At 42.9% G+C, this 25,931-nt stretch overlaps 1 protein-coding gene and 2 long non-coding RNA genes across 9 annotated transcripts in view; all 3 read left to right on the forward strand.

Moving 5' to 3' along the window:
• Positions 1-14,078, forward strand: part of LOC127929715 (B-cell receptor CD22-like) — a 44,545-nt gene extending 30,467 nt beyond the window's left edge. For both annotated transcript variants that reach the window (XM_052517850.1, XM_052517849.1), the window contains exons 12-13: positions 13,512-13,767; positions 13,960-14,078. The gene's annotated coding sequence lies outside the window, so the exon portion shown is untranslated. The remainder of the gene's footprint in view (positions 1-13,511; positions 13,768-13,959) is intronic.
• A 253-nt stretch (positions 14,079-14,331) lies between these two features.
• Positions 14,332-17,018, forward strand: LOC127929721 (uncharacterized). Of its 2 annotated transcripts, none has more exons than XR_008135872.1 (4): positions 14,332-14,663; positions 15,176-15,495; positions 15,560-15,687; positions 16,520-17,018. It is a non-coding gene; the product is annotated as an uncharacterized LOC127929721 (long non-coding RNA). The 2 variants fall into 2 exon arrangements; XR_008135873.1 differs by having other exon boundaries at positions 14,332-14,599.
• Positions 17,019-20,772: 3,754 nt separating this feature from the next.
• LOC127929723 (uncharacterized) lies at positions 20,773-24,551 on the forward strand. 5 transcript variants are annotated; one of them, XR_008135880.1, is made up of 5 exons: positions 20,773-21,340; positions 21,593-21,695; positions 21,759-21,884; positions 22,074-22,630; positions 23,009-24,551. It is a non-coding gene; the product is annotated as an uncharacterized LOC127929723 (long non-coding RNA). The 5 variants fall into 5 exon arrangements; XR_008135879.1 differs by having other exon boundaries at positions 21,300-21,466; positions 21,759-21,947; XR_008135877.1 differs by having other exon boundaries at positions 21,300-21,466.
• Positions 24,552-25,931: the final 1,380 nt, after the last annotated feature.

Consider the following 25,931-nt stretch of genomic DNA (forward strand, 5'->3'; position numbering starts at 1 on the left):
CATCCAACACAGCAGAAACTATAGTAAGCCCACCACATGCTAGATAATGCTAGTATCAACATGCCATCCAACACAGCTGAAACTATAGTAAGCCCACCACATGCTAGGTAATGCTAGTATCAACATGCCATCCAACACAGCTGAAACTATAGTAAGACCAACACATGCTAGGTAATGCTAGTATCAACATGCCATCCAACACAGCAGAAACTATAGTAAGACCACCACATGCTAGATAATGCTAGTATCAACATGCCATCCAACACAGCAGAAACTATAGTAAGACCACCACATGCTAGGTAATGCTAGTATCAACATGCCATCCAACACAGCTGAAACTATAGTAAGCCCACCACATGCTAGATAATGCTAGTATCAACATGCCATCCAACACAGCAGAAACTATAGTAAGACCAACACATGCTAGGTAATGCTAGTATCAACATGCCATCCAACACAGCTGAAACTATAGTAAGACCACCACATGCTAGGTAATGCTAGTATCAACATCCCATCCAACACAGCAGAAACTATAGTAAGACCAACACATGCTAGGTAATGCTAGTATCAACATGCCATCCAACACAGCAGAAACTATAGTAAGCCCACCACATGCTAGGTAATGCTAGTATCAACATGCCATCCAACACAGCAGAAACTATAGTAAGACAAACACATGCTAGGTAATGCTAGTATCAACATGCCATCCAACACAGCAGAAACTATAGTAAGCCCACCACATGCTAGGTAATGCTAGTATCAACATGCCATCCAACACAGCAGAAACTATAGAAAGCCCACCACATGCTAGGTAATGCTAGTATCAACATGCCATCCAACACAGCTGAAACTATAGTAAGACCAACACATGCTAGATAATGCTAGTATCAACATGCCATCCAACACAGCTGAAACTATAGTAAGACCACCACATGCTAGGTAATGCTAGTATCAACATGCCATCCAACACAGCTGAAACTATAGTAAGACCACCACATGCTAGGTAATGCTAGTATCAACATGCCATCCAACACAGCTGAAACTATATCCACCACATGCTAGATAATGCTACTATCAACATGCCATCCAACACAGAAACTATAGTAAGCCCACCACATGCTAGGTAATGCTAGTATCAACATGCCATCCAACACAGCTGAAACTATAGTAAGACCAACACATGCTAGATAATGCTAGTATCAACATGCCATCCAACACAGCTGAAACTATAGTAAGCCCACCACATGCTAGGTAATGCTAGTATCAACATGCCATCCAACACAGCAGAAACTATAGTAAGACCACCACATGCTAGGTAATGCTAGTATCAACATGCCATCCAACACAGCTGAAACTATAGTAAGACCACCACATGCTAGGTAATGCTAGTATCAACATGCCATCCAACACAGCAGAAACTATAGTAAGACCACCACATGCTAGGTAATGCTAGTATCAACATCCCATCCAACACAGCAGAAACTATAGTAAGACCACCACATGCTAGGTAATGCTAGTATCAACATGCCATCCAACACAGCAGAAACTATAGTAAGACCACCACATGCTAGGTAATGCTAGTATCAACATGCCATCCAACACAGCAGAAACTATAGTAAGACCACCACATGCTAGGTAATGCTAGTATCAACATGCCATCCAACACAGCTGAAACTATAGTAAGACCACCACATGCTAGGTAATGCTAGTATCAACATCCCATCCAACACAGCAGAAACTATAGTAAGACCAACACATGCTAGGTAATGCTAGTATCAACATGCCATCCAACACACAGCAGAAACTATAGTAAGCCCACCACATGCTAGGTAATGCTAGTATCAACATGCCATCCAACACAGCAGAAACTATAGTAAGCCCACCACATGCTAGGTAATGCTAGTATCAACATGCCATCCAACACAGCTGAAACTATAGTAAGACCACCACATGCTAGATAATGCTAGTATCAACATGCCATCCAACACAGCAGAAACTATAGTAAGACCACCACATGCTAGATAATGCTAGTATCAACATGCCATCCAACACAGCAGAAACTATAGTAAGCCCACCACATGCTAGATAATGCTAGTATCAACATGCCATCCAACACAGCTGAAACTATAGTAAGCCCACCACATGCTAGGTAATGCTAGTATCAACATGCCATCCAACACAGCTGAAACTATAGTAAGACCAACACATGCTAGATAATGCTAGTATCAACATGCCATCCAACACAGCTGAAACTATAGTAAGCCCACCACATGCTAGATAATGCTACTATCAACATGCCATCCAACACAGCAGAAACTATAGTAAGACCACCACATGCTAGGTAATGCTAGTATCAACATGCCATCCAACACAGCTGAAACTATAGTAAGACCACCACATGCTAGATAATGCTAGTATCAACATGCCATCCAACACAGCAGAAACTATAGTAAGACCACCACATGCTAGGTAATGCTAGTATCAACATCCCATCCAACACAGCAGAAACTATAGTAAGACCACCACATGCTAGGTAATGCTAGTATCAACATGCCATCCAACACAGCTGAAACTATAGTAAGACCACCACATGCTAGGTAATGCTAGTATCAACATGCCATCCAACACAGCAGAAACTATAGTAAGACCACCACATGCTAGGTAATGCTAGTATCAACATCCCATCCAACACAGCTGAAACTATAGTAAGCCCACCACTTGCTAGGTAATGCTAGTATCAACATCCCATCCAACACAGCTGAAACTATAGTAAGCCCACCACATGCTAGGTAATGCTAGTATCAACATGCCATCCAACACAGCAGAAACTATAGTAAGCCCACCACATGCTAGGTAATGCTAGTATCAACATCCCATCCAACACAGCTGAAACTATAGTAAGCCCACCACTTGCTAGGTAATGCTAGTATCAACATCCCATCCAACACAGCAGAAACTATAGTAAGACCAACACATGCTAGGTAATGCTAGTATCAACATGCCATCCAACACAGCAGAAACTATAGTAAGCCCACCACATGCTAGGTAATGCTAGTATCAACATGCCATCCAACACAGCAGAAACTATAGTAAGCCCACCACATGCTAGGTAATGCTAGTATCAACATGCCATCCAACACAGCTGAAACTATAGTAAGACCAACACATGCTAGATAATGCTAGTATCAACATGCCATCCAACACAGCAGAAACTATAGTAAGACCACCACATGCTAGATAATGCTAGTATCAACATGCCATCCAACACAGCAGAAACTATAGTAAGACCACCACATGCTAGGTAATGCTAGTATCAACATGCCATCCAACACAGCAGAAACTATAGTAAGACCACCACATGCTAGGTAATGCTAGTATCAACATGCCATCCAACACAGCAGAAACTATAGTAAGCCCACCACATGCTAGGTAATGCTAGTATCAACATGCCATCCAACACAGCTGAAACTATAGTAAGCCCACCACATGCTAGGTAATGCTAGTATCAACATGCCATCCAACACAGCAGAAACTATAGTAAGCCCACCACATGCTAGGTAATGCTAGTATCAACATGCCATCCAACACAGCTGAAACTATAGTAAGCCCACCACATGCTAGGTAATGCTAGTATCAACATGCCATCCAACACAGCAGAAACTATAGTAAGCCCACCACATGCTAGGTAATGCTAGTATCAACATCCCATCCAACACAGCTGAAACTATAGTAAGCCCACCACATGCTAGGTAATGCTAGTATCAACATGCCATCCAACACAGCAGAAACTATAGTAAGCCCACCACATGCTAGGTAATGCTAGTATCAACATGCCATCCAACACAGCAGAATCTATAGTAAGACCACCACATGCTAGGTAATGCTAGTATCAACATGACATCCAACACAGCTGAAACTATAGTAAGACCACCACATGCTAGATAATGCTAGTATCAACATGCCATCCAACACAGCAGAAACTATAGTAAGACCACCACATGCTAGATAATGCTAGTATCAACATGCCATCCAACACAGCAGAAACTATAGTAAGCCCACCACATGCTAGGTAATGCTAGTATCAACATGCCATCCAACACAGCAGAAACTATAGTAAGACCACCACATGCTAGATAATGCTAGTATCAACATGCCATCCAACACAGCAGAAACTATAGTAAGACCACCACATGCTAGGTAATGCTAGTATCAACATGCCATCCAACACAGCAGAAACTATAGTAAGACCAACACATGCTAGGTAATGCTAGTATCAACATGCCATCCAACACAGCTGAAACTATAGTAAGACCACCACATGCTAGGTAATGCTAGTATCAACATCCCATCCAACACAGCAGAAACTATAGTAAGACCAACACATGCTAGGTAATGTTAGTATCAACATGCCATCCAACACAGCAGAAACTATAGTAAGCCCACCACATGCTAGGTAATGCTAGTATCAACATGCCATCCAACACAGCAGAAACTATAGTAAGACCACCACATGCTAGGTAATGCTAGTATCAACATGCCATCCAACACAGCTGAAACTATAGTAAGACCACCACATGCTAGATAATGCTAGTATCAACATGCCATCCAACACAGCAGAAACTATAGTAAGACCACCACATGCTAGATAATGCTAGTATCAACATGCCATCCAACACAGCAGAAACTATAGTAAGACCACCACATGCTAGATAATGCTAGTATCAACATGCCATCCAACACAGCTGAAACTATAGTAAGCCCACCACATGCTAGGTAATGCTAGTATCAACATGCCATCCAACACAGCTGAAACTATAGTAAGACCAACACATGCTAGATAATGCTAGTATCAACATGCCATCCAACACAGCTGAAACTATAGTAAGCCCACCACATGCTAGATAATGCTACTATCAACATGCCATCCAACACAGCAGAAACTATAGTAAGACCACCACATGCTAGGTAATGCTAGTATCAACATGCCATCCAACACAGCTGAAACTATAGTAAGCCCACCACATGCTAGATAATGCTAGTATCAACATGCCATCCAACACAGCAGAAACTATAGTAAGACCACCACATGCTAGGTAATGCTAGTATCAACATGCCATCCAACACAGCTGAAACTATAGTAAGCCCACCACATGCTAGGTAATGCTAGTATCAACATGCCATCCAACACAGCAGAAACTATAGTAAGACCACCACATGCTAGGTAATGCTAGTATCAACATCCCATCCAACACAGCTGAAACTATAGTAAGCCCACCACATGCTAGGTAATGCTAGTATCAACATCCCATCCAACACAGCTGAAACTATAGTAAGACCACCACATGCTAGGTAATGCTAGTATCAACATGCCATCCAACACAGCAGAAACTATAGTAAGCCCACCACATGCTAGGTAATGCTAGTATCAACATGCCATCCAACACAGCTGAAACTATAGTAAGACCACCACATGCTAGGTAATGCTAGTATCAACATCCCATCCAACACAGCAGAAACTATAGTAAGACCAACACATGCTAGGTAATGCTAGTATCAACATGCCATCCAACACAGCAGAAACTATAGTAAGCCCACCACATGCTAGGTAATGCTAGTATCAACATGCCATCCAACACAGCAGAAACTATAGAAAGCCCACCACATGCTAGGTAATGCTAGTATCAACATGCCATCCAACACAGCTGAAACTATAGTAAGACCAACACATGCTAGATAATGCTAGTATCAACATGCCATCCAACACAGCAGAAACTATAGTGAGACCACCACATGCTAGATAATGCTAGTATCAACATGCCATCCAACACAGCAGAAACTATAGTAAGCCCACCACATGCTAGATAATGCTAGTATCAACATGCCATCCAACACAGCTGAAACTATAGTAAGCCCACCACATGCTAGGTAATGCTAGTATCAACATGCCATCCAACACAGCTGAAACTATAGTAAGACCAACACATGCTAGATAATGCTAGTATCAACATGCCATCCAACACAGCTGAAACTATAGTAAGCCCACCACATGCTAGATAATGCTACTATCAACATGCCATCCAACACAGCAGAAACTATAGTAAGACCACCACATGCTAGGTAATGCTAGTATCAACATGCCATCCAACACAGCTGAAACTATAGTAAGCCCACCACATGCTAGATAATGCTAGTATCAACATGCCATCCAACACAGCAGAAACTATAGTAAGACCACCACATGCTAGGTAATGCTAGTATCAACATCCCATCCAACACAGCTGAAACTATAGTAAGCCCACCACTTGCTAGGTAATGCTAGTATCAACATCCCATCCAACACAGCTGAAACTATAGTAAGCCCACCACATGCTAGGTAATGCTAGTATCAACATGCCATCCAACACAGCAGAAACTATAGTAAGACCACCACATGCTAGGTAATGCTAGTATCAACATGCCATCCAACACAGCAGAAACTATAGTAAGCCCACCACATGCTAGGTAATGCTAGTATCAACATGCCATCCAACACAGCTGAAACTATAGTAAGCCCACCACATGCTAGGTAATGCTAGTATCAACATGCCATCCAACACAGCAGAAACTATAGTAAGCCCACCACATGCTAGGTAATGCTAGTATCAACATCCCATCCAACACAGCTGAAACTATAGTAAGCCCACCACATGCTAGGTAATGCTAGTATCAACATGCCATCCAACACAGCAGAAACTATAGTAAGCCCACCACATGCTAGGTAATGCTAGTATCAACATGCCATCCAACACAGCTGAAACTATAGTAAGCCCACCACATGCTAGGTAATGCTAGTATCAACATGCCATCCAACACAGCAGAAACTATAGTAAGCCCACCACATGCTAGGTAATGCTAGTATCAACATGCCATCCAACACAGCAGAATCTATAGTAAGACCACCACATGCTAGGTAATGCTAGTATCAACATGACATCCAACACAGCTGAAACTATAGTAAGACCACCACATGCTAGATAATGCTAGTATCAACATGCCATCCAACACAGCAGAAACTATAGTAAGACCACCACATGCTAGATAATGCTAGTATCAACATGCCATCCAACACAGCAGAAACTATAGTAAGCCCACCACATGCTAGGTAATGCTAGTATCAACATGCCATCCAACACAGCAGAAACTATAGTAAGACCACCACATGCTAGGTAATGCTAGTATCAACATGCAATCCAACACAGCTGAAACTATAGTAAGCCCACCACATGCTAGATAATGCTAGTATCAACATGCCATCCAACACAGCAGAAACTATAGTAAGACCACCACATGCTAGGTAATGCTAGTATCAACATGCCATCCAACACAGCAGAAACTATAGTAAGACCACCACATGCTAGGTAATGCTAGGTAATGTATCAACATGCCATCCAACACAGCTGAAACTATAGTAAGACCACCACATGCTAGGTAATGCTAGTATCAACATGCCATCCAACACAGCTGAAACTATAGTAAGCCCACCACATGCTAGGTAATGCTAGTATCAACATGCCATCCAACACAGCAGAAACTATAGTAAGCCCACCACATGCTAGGTAATGCTAGTATCAACATGCCATCCAACACAGCTGAAACTATAGTAAGCCCACCACATGCTAGGTAATGCTAGTATCAACATGCCATCCAACACAGCAGAAACTATAGTAAGCCCACCACATGCTAGGTAATGCTAGTATCAACATCCCATCCAACACAGCTGAAACTATAGTAAGCCCACCACATGCTAGGTAATGCTAGTATCAACATGCCATCCAACACAGCAGAAACTATAGTAAGCCCACCACATGCTAGATAATGCTAGTATCAACATGCCATCAAACACAGCAGAATCTATAGTAAGACCACCACATGCTAGGTAATGCTAGTATCAACATGACATCCAACACAGCTGAAACTATAGTAAGACCACCACATGCTAGATAATGCTAGTATCAACATGCCATCCAACACAGCAGAAACTATAGTAAGACCACCACATGCTAGATAATGCTAGTATCAACATGCCATCCAACACAGCAGAAACTATAGTAAGCCCACCACATGCTAGGTAATGCTAGTATCAACATGCCATCCAACACAGCAGAAACTATAGTAAGACCACCACATGCTAGATAATGCTAGTATCAACATGCCATCCAACACAGCAGAAACTATAGTAAGACCACCACATGCTAGGTAATGCTAGTATCAACATGCCATCCAACACAGCAGAAACTATAGTAAGACCACCACATGCTAGGTAATGCTAGTATCAACATGCCATCCAACACAGCTGAAACTATAGTAAGACCACCACATGCTAGGTAATGCTAGTATCAACATCCCATCCAACACAGCAGAAACTATAGTAAGACCACCACATGCTAGGTAATGCTAGTATCAACATGCCATCCAACACAGCAGAAACTATAGTCCAACACAGCAGAAACTATAGTAAGCCCACCACATGCTAGGTAATGCTAGTATCAACATGCCATCCAACACAGCAGAAACTATAGAAAGCCCACCACATGCTAGGTAATGCTAGTATCAACATGCCATCCAACACAGCTGAAACTATAGTAAGACCAACACATGCTAGATAATGCTAGTATCAACATGCCATCCAACACAGCAGAAACTATAGTGAGACCACCACATGCTAGATAATGCTAGTATCAACATGCCATCCAACACAGCAGAAACTATAGTAAGCCCACCACATGCTAGATAATGCTAGTATCAACATGCCATCCAACACAGCTGAAACTATAGTAAGCCCACCACATGCTAGGTAATGCTAGTATCAACATGCCATCCAACACAGCTGAAACTATAGTAAGACCAACACATGCTAGATAATGCTAGTATCAACATGCCATCCAACACAGCTGAAACTATAGTAAGCCCACCACATGCTAGATAATGCTACTATCAACATGCCATCCAACACAGCAGAAACTATAGTAAGACCACCACATGCTAGGTAATGCTAGTATCAACATGCCATCCAACACAGCTGAAACTATAGCTGTAAGCCCACCACATGCTAGATAATGCTAGTATCAACATGCCATCCAACACAGCAGAAACTATAGTAAGACCACCACATGCTAGGTAATGCTAGTATCAACATCCCATCCAACACAGCAGAAACTATAGTAAGACCACCACATGCTAGGTAATGCTAGTATCAACATGCCATCCAACACAGCTGAAACTATAGTAAGCCCACCACATGCTAGGTAATGCTAGTATCAACATGCCATCCAACACAGCAGAAACTATAGTAAGACCACCACATGCTAGGTAATGCTAGTATCAACATCCCATCCAACACAGCTGAAACTATAGTAAGACCACCACATGCTAGGTAATGCTAGTATCAACATGCCATCCAACACAGCTGAAACTATAGTAAGACCACCACATGCTAGGTAATGCTAGTATCAACATCCCATCCAACACAGCTGAAACTATAGTAAGACCACCACATGCTAGGTAATGCTAGTATCAACATCCCATCCAACACAGCAGAAACTATAGTAAGACCACCACATGCTAGGTAATGCTAGTATCAACATGCCATCCAACACAGCAGAAACTATAGTAAGACCACCACATGCTAGGTAATGCTAGTATCAACATGCCATCCAACACAGCAGAAACTATAGTAAGCCCACCACATGCTAGGTAATGCTAGTATCAACATGCCATCCAACACAGCTGAAACTATAGTAAGACCACCACATGCTAGATAATGCTAGTATCAACATGCCATCCAACACAGCAGAAACTATAGTAAGACCACCACATGCTAGATAATGCTAGTATCAACATGCCATCCAACACAGCAGAAACTATAGTAAGCCCACCACATGCTAGATAATGCTAGTATCAACATGCCATCCAACACAGCTGAAACTATAGTAAGCTATAGTAAGACCACCACATGCTAGGTAATGCTAGTATCAACATGCCATCCAACACAGCTGAAACTATAGTAAGACCACCACATGCTAGATAATGCTAGTATCAACATGCCATCCAACACAGCTGAAACTATAGTAAGCCCACCACATGCTAGATAATGCTACTATCAACATGCCATCCAACACAGCAGAAACTATAGTAAGACCACCACATGCTAGGTAATGCTAGTATCAACATGCCATCCAACACAGCTGAAACTATAGTAAGCCCACCACATGCTAGATAATGCTAGTATCAACATGCCATCCAACACAGCAGAAACTATAGTAAGACCACCACATGCTAGGTAATGCTAGTATCAACATCCCATCCAACACAGCTGAAACTATAGTAAGACCACCACATGCTAGGTAATGCTAGTATCAACATGCCATCCAACACAGCAGAAACTATAGTAAGACCACCACATGCTAGGTAATGCTAGTATCAACATGCCATCCAACACAGCAGAAACTATAGTAAGACCACCACATGCTAGGTAATGCTAGTATCAACATGCCATCCAACACAGCTGAAACTATAGTAAGCCCACCACATGCTAGATAATGCTAGTATCAACATGCCATCCAACACAGCAGAAACTATAGTAAGACCACCACATGCTAGGTAATGCTAGTATCAACATCCCATCCAACACAGCTGAAACTATAGTAAGCCCACCACATGCTAGGTAATGCTAGTATCAACATGCCATCCAACACAGCAGAAACTATAGTAAGCCCACCACATGCTAGGTAATGCTAGTATCAACATCCCATCCAACACAGCTGAAACTATAGTAAGCCCACCACATGCTAGGTAATGCTAGTATCAACATGCCATCCAACACAGCAGAAACTATAGTAAGCCCACCACATGCTAGGTAATGCTAGTATCAACATGCCATCCAACACAGCAGAATCTATAGTAAGACCACCACATGCTAGGTAATGCTAGTATCAACATGACATCCAACACAGCTGAAACTATAGTAAGACCACCACATGCTAGATAATGCTAGTATCAACATGCCATCCAACACAGCAGAAACTATAGTAAGACCACCACATGCTAGATAATGCTAGTATCAACATGCCATCCAACACAGCAGAAACTATAGTAAGACCACCACATGCTAGGTAATGCTAGTATCAACATGCCATCCAACACAGCTGAAACTATAGTAAGACCACCACATGCTAGGTAATGCTAGTATCAACATGCCATCCAACACAGCTGAAACTATAGTAAGCCCACCACATGCTAGATAATGCTAGTATCAACATGCCATCCAACACAGCAGAAACTATAGTAAGACCACCACATGCTAGGTAATGCTAGTATCAACATCCCATCCAACACAGCTGAAACTATAGTAAGACCACCACATGCTAGGTAATGCTAGTATCAACATCCCATCCAACACAGCTGAAACTATAGTAAGACCACCACATGCTAGGTAATGCTAGTATCAACATGCCATCCAACACAGCTGAAACTATAGTAAGACCACCACATGCTAGGTAATGCTAGTATCAACATGCCATCCAACACAGCTGAAACTATAGTAAGACCACCACATGCTAGGTAATGCTAGTATCAACATGCCATCCAACACAGCAGAAACTATAGTAAGACCACCACATGCTAGGTAATGCTAGTATCAACATGCCATCCAACACAGCTGAAACTATAGTAAGACCACCACATGCTAGGTAATGCTAGTAACATGCCATCCAACACAGCTGAAACTATAGTAAGACCACCACATGCTAGGTAATGCTAGTATCAACATGCCATCCAACACAGCTGAAACTATAGTAAGACCACCACATGCTAGGTAATGCTAGTATCAACATGCCATCCAACACAGCTGAAACTATAGTAAGACCACCACATGCTAGGTAATGCTAGTATCAACATGCCATCCAACACAGCTGAAACTATAGTAAGCCCACCACATGCTAGGTAATGCTAGTATCAACATCCCATCCAACACAGCTGAAACTATAGTAAGACCACCACATGCTAGGTAATGCTAGTATCAACATGCCATCCAACACAGCTGAAACTATAGTAAGCCCACCACATGCTAGGTAATGCTAGTATCAACATGCCATCCAACACAGAAACTATAGTAAGCCCACCACATGCTAGGTAATGCTAGTATCAACAGCCATCCAACACAGCTGAAACTATAGTAAGCCCACCACATGCTAGGTAATGCTAGTATCAACATCCCATCCAACACAGCTGAAACTATAGTAAGCCCACCACATGCTAGGTAATGCTAGTATCAACATCCCATCCAACACAGCTGAAACTATAGTAAGCCCACCACATGCTAGGTAATGCTAGTATCAACATCCCATCCAACACAGCTGAAACTATAGTAAGACCACCACATGCTAGGTAATGCTACTATCAACATGCCATCCAACACAGCTGAAGCTATAGTAAGCCCACCACATGCTAGATAATGCTACTATCAACATGCCATCCAACACAGCTGAAACTATAGTAAGACCACCACATGCTAGATAATGCTACTATCAACATGCCATTCAACACAGCTGAAACTATAGTAAGACCACCACATGCTAGGTAATGCTACTATCAACATGCCATCCAACACAGCTGAAGCTATAGTAAGCCCACCACATGCTAGATAATGCTACTATCAACATGCCATCCAACACAGCTGAAACTATAGTAAGACCACCACATGCTAGATAATGCTACTATCAACATGCCATTCAACACAGCTGAAACTATAGTAAGACCACCACATGCTAGGTAATGCTAGTATCAACATGCCATCCAACACAGCTGAAACTATAGTAAGACCACCACATGCTAGGTAATGCTAGTATCAACATGCCATCCAACACAGCTGAAACTATAGTAAGCCCACCACATGCTAGGTAATGCTAGTATCAACATGCCATCCAACACAGCTGAAACTATAGTAAGACCACCACATGCTAGGTAATGCTAGTATCAACATGCCATCCAACACAGCTGAAACTATAGTAAGCCCACCACATGCTAGGTAATGCTAGTATCAACATGCCATCCAACACAGCAGAAACTATAGTAAGCACACCACATGCTAGGTAATGCTAGTATGAACATCCCATCCAACACAGCTGAAACTATAGTAAGCCCACCACATGCTAGGTAATGCTAGTATCAACATGCCATCCAACACAGCAGAAACTATAGTAAGCACACCACATGCTAGGTAATGCTACTATCAACATGCCATTCAACACAGCTGAAACTATAGTAAGACCACCACATGCTAGGTAATGCTACTATCAACATGCCATCCAACACAGCTGAAGCTATAGTAAGCCCACCACATGCTAGATAATGCTACTATCAACATGCCATTCAACACAGCTGAAACTATAGTAAGACCACCACATGCTAGGTAATGCTAGTATCAACATGCCATCCAACACAGCTGAAACTATAGTAAGCCCACCACATGCTAGGTAATGCTAGTATCAACATGCCATCCAACACAGCTGAAACTATAGTAAGCCCACCACATGCTAGGTAATGCTAGTATCAACATGCCATCCAACACAGCAGAAACTATAGTAAGACCACCACATGCTAGGTAATGCTAGTATCAACATGCCATCCAACACAGCTGAAACTATAGTAAGCCCACCACATGCTAGGTAATGCTAGTATCAACATGCCATCCAACACAGCTGAAACTATAGTAAGCCCACCACATGATAGGTAATGCTAGTATTAACATCCCATCCAACACAGCTGAAACTATAGTAAGCCCACCACATGCTAGGTAATGCTAGTATCAACATGCCATCCAACACAGCTGAAACTATAGTAAGCCCACCACATGCTAGGTAATGCTAGTATCAACATCCCATCCAACACAGCAGAAACTATAGTAAGACCACCACATGATAGGTAATGCTAGTATCAACATGCCATCCAACACAGCAGAAACTATAGTAAGACCACCACATGCTAGGTAATGCTAGTATCAACATGCCATCCAACACAGCTGAAACTATAGTAAGACCACCACATGCTAGGTAATGCGGGTATCAACATGCCATCCAACACAGCTGAAACTATAGTAAGCCCACCACATGCTAGATAATGCTACTATCAACATGCCATCCAACACAGCTGAAACTATAGTAAGACCACCACATGCTAGGTAATGCTACTATCAACATGCCATTCAACACAGCTGAAACTATAGTAAGACCACCACATGCTAGGTAATAATACTATCAACATGCCATCCAACACAGCTGAAGCTATAGTAAGCCCACCACATGCTAGATAATGCTACTATCAACATGCCATCCAACACAGCTGAAACTATAGTAAGACCACCACATGCTAGATAATGCTACTATCAACATGCCATTCAACACAGCTGAAACTATAGTAAGACCACCACATGCTAGGTAATGCTAGTATCAACATGCCATCCAACACAGCTGAAACTATAGTAAGCCCACCACATGCTAGGTAATGCTAGTATCAACATGCCATCCAACACAGCTGAAACTATAGTAAGCCCACCACATGCTAGGTAATGCTAGTATCAACATGCCATCCAACACAGCTGAAACTATAGTAAGACCACCACATGCTAGGTAATGCTAGTATCAACATGCCATCCAACACAGCTGAAACTATAGTAAGCCCACCACATGCTAGGTAATGCTAGTATCAACATGCCATCCAACACAGCTGAAACTATAGTAAGCCCACCACATGATAGGTAATGCTAGTATTAACATCCCATCCAACACAGATGAAACTATAGTAAGCCCACCACATGCTAGGTAATGCTAGTATCAACATCCCATCCAACACAGCTGAAACTATAGTAAGCCCACCACATGCTAGGTAATGCTAGTATCAACATCCCATCCAACACAGCTGAAACTATAGTAAGACCACCACATGCTAGGTAATGCTAGTATCAACATGCCATCCAACACAGCTGAAACTATAGTAAGACCACCACATGCTAGATAATGCTACTATCAACATGCCATCCAACACAGCTGAAACTATAGTAAGACCACCACATGCTAGATAATGCTACTATCAACATGCCATCCAACACAGCTGAAACTATAGTAAGACCACCACATGCTAGGTAATGCTAGTATCAACATGCCATCCAACACAGCTGAAACTATAGTAAGACCACCACATGCTAGGTAATGCTAGTATCAACATGCCATCCAACACAGCTGAAACTATAGTAAGACCACCACATGCTAGGTAATGCTAGTATCAACATGCCATCCAACACAGCTGAAACTATAGTAAGAGCACAACATGCTAGGTAATGCTAATATTAACAGCCCATCCAACACAGCTGAAACTATAGTAAGACCACCACATGCTAGGTAATGCTAATATTAACAGCCCATCCAACACAGCTGAAACTATAGTAAGACCACCACATGCTAGGTAATGCTAATAATAACAGCCCATCCAACACAGCTGAAACTATAGTAAGACCACCACATGCTAGGTAATGCTAATATTAACAGCCCATCCAACACAGCTGAAACTATAGTAAGACCACCACATGCTAGGTAATGCTAATATTAACAGCCCATCCAACACAGCTGAAACTATAGTAAGACCACCACATGCTAGGTAATGCTAGTATCAACATCCCATCCAACACAGCTGAAACTATAGTAAGACCACCACATGCTAGGTAATGCTACTATCAACATGCCATCCAACACAGCTGAAACTATAGTAAGCCCACCACATGCTAGGTAATGCTAGTATCAACATCCCATCCAACACAGCTGAAACTATAGTAAGACCACCACATGCTAGGTAATGCTACTATCAACATGCCATCCAACACAGCTGAAACTATAGTAAGACCACCACATGCTAGATAATGCTACTATCAACATGCCATCCAACACAGCTGAAACTATAGTAAGACCACCACATGCTAGGTAATGCTAGTATCAACATGCCATCCAACATAGCTGAAACTATAGTAAGATCACCACATGCTAGATAATGCTACTATCAACATGCCATCCAACACAGCTGAAACTATAGTAAGACCACCACATGCTAGATAATGCTACTATCAACATGCCATCCAACACAGCAGAAACTATAGTAAGACCACCACATGCTAGGTAATGCTAGTATCAACATGCCATCCAACACAGCTGAAACTATAGTAAGACCACCACATGCTAGGTAATGCTAGTATCAACATGCCATCCAACACAGCTGAAACTATAGTAAGACCACCACATGCTAGATAATGCTACTATCAACATGCCATCCAACACAGCTGAAACTATAGTAAGACCACCACATGCTAGGTAATGCTAGTATCAACATGCCATCCAACACAGCTGAAACTATAGTAAGACCACCACATGCTAGGTAATGCTAATAATAACAGCCCATCCAACACAGCTGAAACTATAGTAAGACCACCACATGCTAGGTAATGCTAATATTAACAGCCCATCCAACACAGCTGAAACTATAGTAAGACCACCACATGCTAGGTAATGCTAATATTAACAGCCCATCCAACACAGCTGAAACTATAGTAAGACCACCACATGCTAGGTAATGCTAATATTAACAGCCCATCCAACACAGCTGAAACTATAGTAAGACCACCACATGCTAGGTAATGCTAATATTAACAGCCCATCCAACACAGCTGAAACTATAGTAAGACCACCACATGCTAGGTAATGCTAATATTAACAGCCCATCCAACACAGCTGAAACTACAGTAAGACCACCACATGCTAGGTAATGCTAATATTAACAGCCCATCCAACACAGCTGAAATTATAGCTAGCCTTGTTTAGTAATCACAGCGTCAGCTTCCCCACTAAGGTCCAATGTGATAACTTGAAATCTGAGGAAGAAAGTCAGGTTTAAGAAGTAGTGTGACATTTTAAATGATGCCGTATATCTATGAATATATGCTTAATGATAAAAGATCCAGTAATGCTCGACTGCTGAACAGCGCGTATAGCGGCCAACAGCATTTGGGCAGCATGATGGTGGTAGATATGACCCACTCTCACTGAAACTACTGTAGCAGAGTGAGTCTCATCAGGGTAGAAGATGCCTGCATACTCACTATGTACAAGCATACATGATGACATGCGTAAATGTATTACTAGCAGAAGATTAATAAGAATGAACAACAGTAGCTAATACATGATGACTAGATGGAAGTGATCGCTACAGTAGCATATAATGTAAAGATGGACGGACAGGGAGGACTAACTATGTCAGGATGGACGGACAGGGAGGACTAACTATGTCAAGATGGGCCGACAGGGAGGACTAACTATGTAAAGATGGACCGACAGGGAGGACTAACTATGTAAAGATGGACCGACAGGGAGGACTAACTATGTCAAGATGGGGGAGGGAGGACTAACTATGTAAAGATGGACCGACAGGGAGGACTGTAAAAATGGGCCGACAGGGAGGACTAACTATGTAAAGATGGACCGACAGGGAGGACTAACTATGTAAAGATGGACCGACAGGGAGGACTAACTATGTAAAGATGGAGGACTAACTATGTAAAGATGGACCGACAGGGAGGACTAACTATGTAAAGATGGACCGACAGGGAGGACTAACTATGGACCGACAGGGAGGACCGACAGGGAGGACTAACTATGTAAAATACATAACAGGCTTAGAATATGGCTAATATTGCACAGACCATACAATTGCACAGACCATACAAACGCTCCACACCGCGTGGCCGCGGCCACACTAATCTGGTGGTCCCAGCGCACACGACCCACGTGGAGTTCCAGGTCTCCGGTATTCTCTTGGCACTGACGGAAACATGGATCACCACAGGCAACACTGCTACTCCTACTGCTCTCTCTTCGTCAGCCCACGTGTTCTCGCACACACCGAGAGCTTCTGGTCAGCGGGGTGGTGGCACCGGGATCCTCATCTCTCCCAAGTGGTCATTCTCTCTTTCTCCCCTTACCCATCTGTCTATCGCCTCCTTTGAATTCCATGCTGTCACAGTTACCAGCCCTTTCAAGCTTAACATCCTTATCATTTATCGCCCTCCAGGTTCCCTCGGAGAGTTCATCAATGAGCTTGATACCTTGATAAGCTCCTTTCCTGAGGACGGCTCACCTCTCACAGTGCTGGGCGACTTTAACCTCCCCACGTCTACCTTTGACTAATTCCTCTCTGCCTCCTTCTTTCCACTCCTCTCCTCTTTTGACCTCACCCTCTCACCTTCCCCCTACTCACAAGGCAGGCAATACGCTCGACCTCATCTTTACTAGATGCTGTTCTTCCACTAACCTCATTGCAACTCCCCTCCAAGTCTCCGACCACTACCTTGTATCCTTTTCCCTCTCGCTCTCATCTAACACCTCCCACACTGCCCCTACTCGGATGGTATCGCGCCGTCCCAACCTTCGCTCTCTCTCCCCCGCTACTCTCTCCTCTTCCATCCTATCATCTCTTCCCTCTGCTCAAACCTTCTCCAACCTATCTCCTGATTCTGCCTCCTCAACCCTCCTCTCCTCCCTTTCTGCATCCTTTGACTCTCTATGTCCCCTATCCTCCAGGCCGGCTCGGTCCTCCCCTCCCGCCCCGTGGCTCGACGACTCATTGCGAGCTCACAGAACAGGGCTCCGGGCAGCCGAGCGGAAATGGAGGAAAACTCGCCTCCCTGCGGACCTGGCATCCTTTCACTCCCTCCTCTCTACATTTTCCTCCTCTGTCTCTGCTGCTAAAGCCATTTTCTACCACTCTAAATTCCAAGCATCTGCCTCTAACCCTAGGAAGCTCTTTGCCACCTTCTCCTCCCTCCTGAATCCTCCTCCCCCTCCCCCCCTCCTCCCTCTCTGCAGATGACTTCGTCAACCATTTTGAAAAGAAGGTCGACGACATCCGATCCTCGTTTGCTAAATCAAACGGCACCGCTGGTTCTGCTCACACTGCCCTACCCTGTGCTCTGACCTCTTTCTCCCCTCTCTCTCCAGATGAAATCTCGCGTCTTGTGACGGCCGGCCGCCCAACAACCTGCCCGCTTGACCCTATCCCCTCCTCTCTTCTCCAGACCATTTCCGGAGACCTTCTCCCTTACCTCACCTCGCTCATCAACTCATCCCTGACCGCTGGCTACGTCCCTTCCGTCTTCAAGAGAGCGAGAGTTGCACCCCTTCTGAAAAAACCTACACTCGATCCCTCCGATGTCAACAACTACAGACCAGTATCCCTTCTTTCTTTTCTCTCCAAAACTCTTGAACGTGCCGTCCTTGGCCAGCTCACCCGCTATCTCTCTCTGAATGACCTTCTTGATCCTAATCAGTCAGGTTTCAAGACTAGTCATTCAACTGAGACTGCTCTTCTCTGTATCACGGAGGCGCTCCACACCGCTAAAGCTAACTCTCTCTCCTCTGCTCTCATCCTTCTAGACCTATCGGCTGCCTTCGATACTGTGAACCATCAGATCCTCCTCTCCACCCTCTCCGAGTTGGGCATCTCCGGCGCGGCCCACGCTTGGATTGCGTCCTACCTGACAGGTCGCTCCTACCAGGTGGCGTGGCGAGAATCTGTCTCCTCACCACGCGCTCTCACCACTGGTGTCCCCCAGGGCTCTGTTCTAGGCCCTCTCCTATTCTCGCTATACACCAAGTCACTTGGCTCTGTCATAACCTCACATGGTCTCTCCTATCATTGCTATGCAGACGACACACAATTAATCTTCTCCTTTCCCCCTTCTGATGACCAGGTGGCGAATCGCATCTCTGCATGTCTGGCAGACATATCAGTGTGGATGACGGATCACCACCTCAAGCTGAACCTCGGCAAGACGGAGCTGCTCTTCCTCCCGGGGAAGGACTGCCCGTTCCATGATCTCGCCATCACGGTTGACAACTCCATTGTGTCCTCCTCCCAGAGCGCTAAGAAACTTGGCGTGATCCTGGACAACACCCTGTCGTTCTCAACTAACATCAAGGCGGTGGCCCGTTCCTGTAGGTTCATGCTCTACAACATCCGCAGAGTACGACCCTGCCTCACACAGGAAGCGGCGCAGGTCCTAATCCAGGCACTTGTCATCTCCCGTCTGGATTACTGCAACTCGCTGATGGCTGGGCTCCCTGCCTGTGCCATTAAACCCCTACAACTCATCCAGAACGCCGCAGCCCGTCTGGTGTTCAACCTTCCCAAGTTCTCTCACGTCACCCCGCTCCTCCGCTCTCTCCACTGGCTTCCAGTTGAAGCTCGCATCCGCTACAAGACCATGGTGCTTGCCTACGGAGCTGTGAGGGGAACGGCACCTCAGTACCTCCAGGCTCTGATCAGGCCCTACACCCAAACAAGGGCACTGCGTTCATCCACCTCTGGCCTGCTCGCCTCCCTACCACTGAGGAAGTACAGTTCCCGCTCAGCCCAGTCAAAACTGTTCGCTGCTCTGGCCCCCAATGGTGGAACAAACTCCCTCACGACGCCAGGACAGCGGAGTCAATCACCACCTTCCGGAGACACCTGAAACCCCACCTCTTTAAGGAATACCTAGGATAGGATAAGTAATCCTTCTCACCCCCCTTTAAGATTTAGATGCACTATTGTAAAGTGACTGTTCTACTGGATGTCATAAGGTGAATGCACCAATTTGTAAGTCGCTCTGGATAAGAGCGTCTGCTAAATGACTTAAATGTAAATGTAAAATGTCTAATACATCAGAGCCTAAACCTACTGTTGTAGATAAGGATGAAGTAAATATATAAAATGGAAACTAATAATGTGACTCATGCAACAGTATGAAATAGTATTTGTCACATGTGCGGAATACAACAGGTGTAGATCTTACAGGGAAATGCTTACTTACAAGCCCCTTAACAAACTATGCTTTCAGAAGATACAAAAAAATAAGTTACGAAAAAATAAGTGTTAAGTAAAAAATAGAAAATAATAGTAAAAAATAATTCAACAGCAGCAGTAAAATAACACTAGAGAGGCTATATAAAGGGAAAGGGGGATACCTAGTCAGTTGTACAACTGAATGCATTCAACTGAAATTTGTCTTCTGCATTTAACCCCACCCCTCTACAGGGGGTATCGTACAGAGTCAATTTGGGGGGCACCGGTTAGTTGAGGTAATATGTACATGTAGGTAGGGTTAAAGTGACTGTGCATAGATAATAAACAGGTTAGTTGAGGTAGTTTGTACATGTAGGTAGAGGTAAAGTGACTATACATAGATAATAAACAGGTTAGTTGAGGTAATATGTACATGTAGGTAGAGGTAAAGTGACTGTGCATAGATAATAAACAGGTTAGTTGAGGTAGTTTGTACATGTAGGTAGAGGTAAAGTGACTATACATAGATAATAAACAGGTTAGTTGAGGTAATATGTACATGTAGGTAGAGGTAAAGTGACTGTGCATGGATAATAAACAGGGTAGTTGAGGTAATATGTACATGTAGGTAGAGGTAAAGTGACTATGCATAGATAATAAACAGGTTAGTTGAGGTAATATGTACATGTAGATAGAGGTAAAGTGACTGTGCATAGATAATAAACAGGTTAGTTGAGGTAATATGTACATGTAGGTAGAGGTAAAGTGACTGTGCATAGATAATAAACAGGTTAGTTGAGGTAATATGTACATGTAGGTAGAGTTAAAGTGACTGTGCATAGATAATAAACAGGGTAGTTGAGGTAATATGTACATGTAGGTAGAGGTAAAGTGACTGTGCATAGATAATAAACAGGTTAGTTGAGGTAATATGTACATGTAGGTAGAGTTAAAGTGACTGTGCATAGATAATAAACAGGTTAGTTGAGGTAATATGTACATGTAGATAGAGGTAAAGTGACTGTGCATAGATAATAAACAGGTTAGTTGAGGTAATATGTACATGTAGGTAGAGTTAAAGTGACTATGCATAGATAATAAACAGGTTAGTTGAGGTAATATGTACATGTAGGTAGAGTTAAAGTTACTGTGCATAGATAATAAACAGGGTAGTTGAGGTAATATGTACATGTAGGTAGAGGTAAAGTGACTGTGCATAGATAATAAACAGGTTAGTTGAGGTAATATGTACATGTAGGTAGAGTTAAAGTGACTGTGCATAGATAATAAACAGGTTAGTTGAGGTAATATGTACATGTAGATAGAGGTAAAGTGACTGTGCATAGATAATAAACAGGTTAGTTGAGGTAATATGTACATGTAGGTAGAGTTAAAGTGACTATGCATAGATAATAAACAGGTTAGTTGAGGTAATATGTACATGTAGGTAGAGTTAAAGTGACTATGCATAGATAATAAACAGGTTAGTCGAGGTAATATGTACATGTAGGTAGAGTTAAAGTGACTGTGCATAGATAATAAACAGGGTAGTTGAGGTAATATGTACATGTAGGTAGGGTTAAAGTGACTGTGCATAGATAATAAACAGGTTAGTTGAGGTAATATGTACATGTAGGTAGAGGTAAAGTGACTATACATAGATAATAAACAGGTTAGTTGAGGTAATATGTACATGTAGGTAGAGGTAAAGTGACTGTGCATAGATAATAAACAGGTTAGTCGAGGTAATATGTACATGTAGGTAGAGTTAAAGTGACTGTGCATAGATAATAAACAGGTTAGTTGAGGTAATATGTACTCGTAGGTAGAGTTAAAGTGACTGTGCATAGATAATAAACAGGGTAGTTGAGGTAATATGTACATGTAGATAGAGGTAAAGTGACTGTGCATAGATAATAAACAGGGTAGTTGAGGTAATATGTACATGTAGGTAGAGTTAAAGTGACTGTGCATAGATAATAAACAGGTTAGTTGAGGTAATATGTACATGTAGATAGAGGTAAAGTGACTGTGCATAGATAATAAACAGGGTAGTTGAGGTAATATGTACATGTAGGTAGGGTTAAAGTGACTGTGCATAGATAATAAACAGGTTAGTTGAGGTAATATGTACATGTAGGTAGAGTTAAAGTGACTGTGCATAGATAATAAACAGGTTAGTTGAGGTAATATGTACATGTAGGTAGAGGTAAAGTGACTGTGCATAGATAATAAACAGAGTGTTGCAGCAGCGTCTTGGTCGCCCTTTGATTAGCTGTTCAGGAGTCTTGGCTTGGGGGTAGAAGCTGTTCAGAAGCCTTTTGGACCTAGACTTGGCGGTCCGGAACCTCTTGCCGTGTGGTAGCAAAGAGAACAACAGCCTATGACTGGGGTGGCTGGAGTCTGACAATTTTTATGGCCTTCTTCTGACACCGTCAGGTTAGAGGTCCTGGATGTCAGGAAGCTTGGCCCCAGTGATGTACTGGGCCATACGGGCCTTTTGATCGGAGGCCGAGCAGTTGCCATAACAGTCGGTGATGCACCCAGTCAGTCAGTATGCACTAATGCAGCCTTTCTTAAAGTTGGGTCACGGACTTGTTAATGGTGGGTCGTGACGTGTCAGTGTAAATACGTCATTATTTCATGAATTACTGGAATTGATTTGTCCAAGTGCATCTGCGCTCTCTGTACGGTGCGCGTTCTGCTTAAGCAGCGTCTCTGCTCAGTTTGGCAGCTGCACCAGTGTGAGAGGGAGATGCCTGTGTACATCGGAGTTGTGTACCTGATCTCCTTTTCTGCAGTTTTCTTGAAGATCCCTCGGCTACACACGACGCAGCGCTGTCGTTCAGATTGTTGGCATGTTATAACAGGTGATGATAAGCAGTAATACGGGAGTACTAACTAACTCATAGTGGTAGATGTGAGTTTCTCTTTCAATCCCCTGGCCTTGTACACAGCTAATAGCTAACATTCACCAAAACAAGCTAGCTACTGATAGTGCAACCCTAGTAACAGTACAGATGAAAATGAAAAAAATGATCAGGCCTACTTTACATCTTACTGTAGAAATTATTGTTAAACTAGTCTAGGTTGGAACTGTTGCTGTTAAAATACAATAATAATTGTTATTCTTAACTGGAATTAACTGATTGACGCAAGATGCTTTTTGAGGCAAACACACTCAGTTCTGGGTTGTTCATGTACAATAGGAAGCGGTCTCCTGCCTGACTGAGAAAGCAGTAGATGTTCTGGGTTGTTCATGTACAGTAGGAAGCGGTCTCCTGCCTGACTGAGAAAGCAGTAGATGTTCTGGGTTGTTCATGTACAGTAGGAAGCGGTCTCCTGCCTGACTGAGAAAGCAGTAGATGTTCTGGGTTGTTCATGTACAGTAGGAAGCGGTCTCCTGCCTGACTGAGAAAGCAGTAGATGTTCTGGGTTGTTCATGTACAGTAGGAAGCGGTCTCCTGCCTGACTGAGAAAGCAGTAGATGTTCTGGGTTGTTCATGTACAGTAGGAAGCGGTCTCCTGCCTGACTGAGAAAGCAGTAGATGTTCTGGGTTGTTCATGTACAGTAGGAAGCGGTCTCCTGCCTGACTGAGAAAGCAGTAGATGTTCTGGGTTGTTCATGTACAGTAGGAAGCGGTCTCCTGCCTGACTGAAAGCAGTAGATGTTCTGGGTTGTTCATGTACAGTAGGAAGCGGTCTCCTGCCTGACTGAGAAAGCAGTAGATGTTCTGGGTTGTTCATGTACAGTAGGAAGCGGTCTCCTGCCTGACTGAGAAAGCAGTAGATGTTCTGGTCCAGTTTGGCACCACATACCTATGTGAGTCAGGGTTCTCAACTCTGACACTTATAAAACATATACAGAAACAGTTTCAAGGCTGAGCTTGACCTCAGTGTTACACTGTTAAAAACAGAGCCCAGAATAGACCTGCTCTCATTAGGACTGTGTGGGGGTTTTCTGGTCTACAGATGTGATCAGTCACTTTATTCCAGTTCAGAATGAAAATGACTGATTGTATTTTAACAGCAACAGTTCCAGCCTAGACAGATAAGAGTGTTTTCAATGGGGGAAAATAAACATTAATAGATATTTAATGTCATTGTTATTTGTCTTTATTATTTGATTGACTAGTCCTGAGGCTAATTCTACATGTCGCCGGCTATTAACTGAAAACAGAGCAGCAACATGGTTGATCCTCACAATCAATCACATCACCGCAGCAGCCAAACATTGCAACATGAGCATATTGAACGATGTGGGTGAGGTTCAAACACAGCTAGTGAGCACTTACAAAGAAAACATATCAGAAATCAGCAGCATAGCGAGCAACAGCTAGTTACAGCAGCAGAGTCAATGGAGGACAAGAAGCCAGCGCTTAGTAGCAGCAAGCGGCAGAAGGATGTAAGAGCAGATCAGGTCAATAAGGAAGTCGTGAATGATACTAGCCTCTAATTGATTCCATTCTCAGTTGAGGCCTACTTTTCTTGTGTACTTTATCTGTTTTTGCTATTTTTCTATGGGATTTAGCCAATTCCAGATTTTTTATAATAGATAAAGTATTGGCTTGTTTTAGTGACACAAAATGAATAATATTGATAAGAGCTTTTAAATAATTTTAGCCCTGGAGTTGCTCCTGATTTGTTTTAATACGTTTTACTTTGTATTGGTGTCAGATATTATTGGGCATTTTATATTTTATATTATTTTATACCATATTGTTCAGTGTCATAATATTGCTTATTTAATTATCATATTATGAGTTATTACCTATTTTAGATACATTACATTTTCAGTTTTTGTTACATTGAATGTAGTACAAGTATCATGTAAATAAGCTCAAAGTTAAATAAATAGACAACAAATAAATAAATTGTGTTTCTTGTATTTCTGCCTATTGTACACATGATGGCGCCATTGAGCAACATAATGCATGAGTGGCTAGCCTATAGGCCAGCCAGAGATACTCCATTACTGTCAGGAGATAAACTGTAATAGATCAACAATCAGCACGTTTCATCAAAAAACACACACA

Source organism: Oncorhynchus keta, unplaced genomic scaffold, assembly GCF_023373465.1.
Source record: "Oncorhynchus keta strain PuntledgeMale-10-30-2019 unplaced genomic scaffold, Oket_V2 Un_scaffold_984_pilon_pilon, whole genome shotgun sequence".
Taxonomy (NCBI): domain Eukaryota; kingdom Metazoa; phylum Chordata; class Actinopteri; order Salmoniformes; family Salmonidae; genus Oncorhynchus; species Oncorhynchus keta.